The 5067-nt window shown below is 36.9% G+C and overlaps 1 long non-coding RNA gene across 1 annotated transcript; it reads right to left on the minus strand.

The window, feature by feature from the left end:
* Nucleotides 1-226: 226 nt before the first annotated feature.
* On the minus strand, nt 227-3297 carry LOC308688201. Its single transcript, XR_014029843.1, has 3 exons — nt 3223-3297; nt 3078-3144; nt 227-2469 (listed from the first exon to the last, which is right to left on the minus strand). It is a non-coding gene; the product is annotated as an uncharacterized lncRNA (long non-coding RNA).
* Between the last annotated feature and the right edge of the window lie 1770 nt (nt 3298-5067).

Genomic DNA, 5067 nt, shown 5'->3' on the forward strand with positions numbered 1-5067 from the left:
CGGTGCTCTTGCTACCAACTAGCCCTTTAGGTAAGGTTCCGATTTTTGTCACTTTGTGCTCTTTTAACTTGACTTTCGATTTGGTTTTTGGTTCAATTATGGGACTTTCAGGTTGATTTGTTTCCATTTGTCCCTCAATAGAAACACTGTTCAGTTTAAATGTTTATCGAGGGTTGGATTGTCTTTTTCCCAAGCTCGTTGTTTCTCTTTTAGCAGAGTTCTTTTTGCAGACACTAATGTGGGGTTGGGAGGATCATCACAGTTTGTGGCAATATGTCCATCCTCGCCACAACTGAAACAGTACCATGGTTTTGGCTTTGATTTGACTGTTGCGGATGCGGCTCCTGAGGTAAGTTTTGATGTTGATGTCTTTTTGTAAACAGGTTTCTCTTTTCGTTTCTCCTTTTCCCTTTTTTTTCAGGTGTGTTTGTAGATGATGTCTGTTGTTTAGGACTCGATAGGGCAGCAATTTGAGCTTGTAGCTCAACAATTTGCTTTTGAAGCTGTTTCATAGCTGGTTGCTCAGCAGAGAAAGACTGAGGTGAATCGTATGCGTCTCCCACGTATACCTCATGCACTTGCACTGCAGCTTGAGCTTTTGGTTTTTGAAACCCCAGATGTTGCTTCATCCTGTTCGCTTTTGCAGTTTGTTTGTCCTCCTCTGTGCGTAAAAGGAGTAAAAACTCTGGAAAAGTGGGCGGATTTTTTTTGCGTTGCTCAAGCTGAAGGTTATTAATCAGCACATTATTCCAGCAGCCCCTACAGAACTGCTTTAAGAGCTGCCTGTCCGAATTTTGAGGCAAAATGGTTTTCAATTTCACAATTCTATTCAAAAGGGTCTGTAATCTCTGGAGATAGTTGGAAGGTTTCTCGCCTGAGTTCTGATTAATATTTAGAAACTGGGCGTAAAGTTCGTCCCCATCTTCCACCGTAGCATAAGCTGAGTCAAGCAGATCGAGGAAAGCTTTTGGATTTGCATGGTGACCAAGCGACTTGACAACCGAAGTGGCAGGGGGAAGCAAACTGTCAACAATGCGTCTTACCAACTGTGCACTGGAAACGGTAGGATCAGCCAAGTAACATTCAATGCTGTTCCTCCAAGTTTCATAATCGACTTCAAAGTTTAGGCAAGGGACTTTGCCGGAAAAAGGTCTAACTTTTGCTGGTGCGTGTATTTGTGAAGAGAAGTCAGAACTTTTGACAATGTGTTCGACCACTACTCGCTGCACCTCAGGCGGAGTAAGTTGTTCAGCAGTTTGCAAGAAGGAAGATACTGGCAATTGAGTGGGCATAGCATTTGCCATAGGTCTGAAGGGAGGGCTAAAGGGGTCAAGTGGACGTTGCTCATCATTGACTGAATCCATTTGAGTGGCATCAAGGGAAATGGGACCTGTGGCTGTTCTAGCAGGTGCCACAACTGTACCCTGAGGTCTGCCAGACTCACTCTGCTCTTTCAGTAATCCAGTGATTCGTGCCAACTCATCATGTAGCAGGTTTTCAAAAGATTTTCCACTGAGTTTTGCAACATTTTGGAGGTCAGAAAGAAATGTTTTAGTAATATCGGTACCCTTTTCACTTGATTATGAACTGGCTAAAGCTTCAACGTGGAAGACAACATCGTCATCTGTATCACTGGTTCTATCAAAGGGTAAATCTTTCTCAAGTGTCTCCACAGCAGCACCAGATGCATATTCTACAAGGGCTTTACCATAAAACTCAGAGGTTTTGTCTAAAACCTTCACAATTCTGTTAATAGATCCAAATTGCTTTAAATATTCATAAATCTCCTCGTCTACATCGGTATTTGTCAAACCTGACACAATGACGGCATTGGGGACCTTAATACTTTCTTTCTCAATCACATCCATTTTCGAAAACACACAAAAAAAAAAAAATTTACACTTTAAGGACACTTTTTTTTCTTTTGGACGAAAGGGCACCTGGGTTATTACTTACTCAAAGCTCCTGGCTGGCTCGCCAAGTTTTACCGTGTAACCCACTTCAGAGTATGTACACCCTAGGTTCGTAGGAGCTGAGAGTACAGTAATAACCAAGCAACACAGGTGTAACGTTTGACATGTGTAAACTTTTAGTTCAACAAAATATTTCAACACTTCACAACAATTTTTGTTCACAATACCTATGGGCCCAAAATAAATTTAGAATAAAATAAAATAAAATGTCCTTTCTTTGTTGAAAATGTTCCTTGGAAATTTTCCTTAGGAATTCCAAAGTTAAATCCAGAATTCAAGTCAGTTAGTCAAGGGAAATAGTCAAAGTCAAGGGAAAATCTCGTTGGTGCCGGTTAGTTGAACTGACACAATCCTACCACAGGCTTCCGGAATGCTGTGGTGGAGATTCATGGCTCATTGGGAAGGCTCGCCATCTATGGATCCATGGTTCACCTGGTATAATTCAAGGACTGGAGCTTCTGGAATTTCTGCTCACCTCATCAAAAAAAGACCTGACCTGTATATAGAACAGGTTCAGTCCAAAATCAATTATACCAAATAGTTCTTAAAGTATTGTACAACGTTATATTACTGTTAGAAAATATCACAGCAGAGTTCACGGGAAGAAAACAATAGCTATTTTAACTATTTAAATCAGAATATACCATTTTAACCTTATGTCATTACAATGAAATGTAATTATAGGGACACATTGTACTAATGAACTTTTTCTCTCTGCTTTTAATCCCTTTTTACATAGGATTTTTTTAGATTTTAAATCAAAATAACGAAATACAGTTTTACTTGAAAACCCATTTACATGAATTTACAGCATTTGCTGATTTAACCACTTTAACTAACTTAAAATGACATTTTATATTCTTCTGTCTGTAACTTAAACCTTTAGTCACATATATATCACAAAGTGAAAATGTTACAAAAGCATCTTTTTTGTAATACATACCAAATTAGTTTACATTTCTCCTTAAACCATGAAATAAATTGTCTTTTATCATGTTACATTCCTTCAAAACAACAGAAATGTTTGAATAATCACTAATTGAAAGTAGCATAGCTACCTCGTGGTTTTTTTTCCACACACCATCATTGAACACTTTAGCTTACCAAGAGAGGATTTTCAGTATGAGAAGCCAGGACAGATAAAAGCGATTTCTGGACGGCTCTCCAACTTCTAAAACAAGTATACAAATGTTTACATAATGAACTGAATCATATTTAACTGCTAGCAAAAATAGAAAGGTTTTCATACCTTTTCTTCTCAGTTTATTTGAACTCGCGGGAGAAACCGAAGCAGTGCTCCATCTGATTTTAGCGATGTGAAGCTAGCGGAAGTATTTTAGCGCGCTACTTCCGGTTTCCCACAAAATAAAATATATTTTTCAAAATAAAACCCCCATTACTCATAAACGTAAAGTATGGATAAATAATGATAATAATTACACACAATTAACTGGTTACCCTTTTTAGGTGGGTTACACAGTACAAATACATGTATGTACAAACACCATGGAAAAGTGATTTTTGCATTATTGTTCCCCTTTAAAGCAATCGTGTGTTTTCAGAACTTTTCATTGTTACAGTTCAAACCAAATAAAAGTAGTTAAATGCCTTGTTATTATTTTTAGACTGACTTTTTAATCAGTAATGCATAAATAATTTTTTAAGATGAAACAAAATTTAATGTAACATCAATGTTAAATTATTTACAAGCAGCCCATTAAGATAACAGTTAGACTCTGGTCGAACATATATCAGTCATCTTTTACCTGATGAAGGCATAATAGACTCAGCTAGCAAGTAGAGTGGGCACACAGCAGGTTTTAGATGCCTTTGCCGGGCATGTGCCAATGGTAGAAAGATGGAAGGCAGGGCAATGAGCCAAGCAAGACTGAAAGCAATCTTGTGTGTGTGTGTGTGTACTTCTTTTCATATTTGTTCTGGGCATTCAGGCAGACACACGTGTGGTTAATGGACTCTTCTTTGTGGAAAGTGAACAATGGACAGAAGAGGACACAAGGCAGAGCTGTGTCCTCATCTCTCCAGAAATGTTTTTCTCTTAGTGGGTGAGCAGCTGCTATTGGTGGGTGTTTTTTCATTAGATTCTATTTATAAACCAGCTGCAAAATGGAACTTCATTTATTTCACATATATGAAAATTAATATATGAATGAATTTAAAAATGAACCTGCATATATACTGTTTTTTTTTTCTGTAAGGGGAACAAAATTACCAACTCACCAAAGATGGTTAGATTTGTCTTAATTAAACCCTCACATTCTCACACAATTTTAAGGTTAAAAATGCTACACACATTTTTTTCTCAGCCTCACCTACTGTTTAGCAGGAAAGGAAAAAATAAGAACTGTAGACTGTTCAGCTGCCAAAGAATGCTGAGCAAAACAGGAAGTGCAATCAATTCAATCCATGCACACTTCCTGCTTTAAAGGCAACAATAAAAAGCTAAGTCTTCTGAAGGGAATTGTTTTGATGGTGATTTCTTAGGGCCAGCACTGTGCTTAGAGTGGCTTATTTAACGTAAAACCTCTGCAGATCAGAAACGTTTTTAGAATTTAACAGAGAGCAAGTTACATCTTGTTTTACAAAATTAGACACCGAAGGAGAAGTAAGGAATGGATGTACTTTCATTTTGAAAGGGCAAACAGGTTTAGCTTGACTGAAACTTCTTGTTATCCAAACAGCTAACATAAAAGTGTGCAGAGAACCGAAATCTGTAATGGAAAATGGCTCTAATTTTAATCATGTGTCTCATACAAATAATTTTCTCATACAAATTCTATATTAAAGTACCTATATTGATATTCAGCTGAAATTAATTGTTATTTGTTGGAGCAATAAAGCAATAAACATACTTTATATACATTTTATATACACAATGTTACAATTACATTATATCACTTTTTATTTTACCTTATATTAACTAGTTAGAGTATTGATGTTATGATCATTTTTAATATAAACTTAATAAGGTCATAAGTCGTAAATGCCACCATTATGTTCAGTTTGTTTATGCTGGGGCCACACAGATATTTAAAATCTTATAAGATTTTCAAAATGTGAGAGACCACAAACACGA

The sequence above is a fragment of the Scardinius erythrophthalmus genome (assembly GCF_964197995.2).
Source record: "Scardinius erythrophthalmus genome assembly, chromosome: 3".
Lineage (NCBI taxonomy): Eukaryota > Metazoa > Chordata > Actinopteri > Cypriniformes > Leuciscidae > Scardinius > Scardinius erythrophthalmus.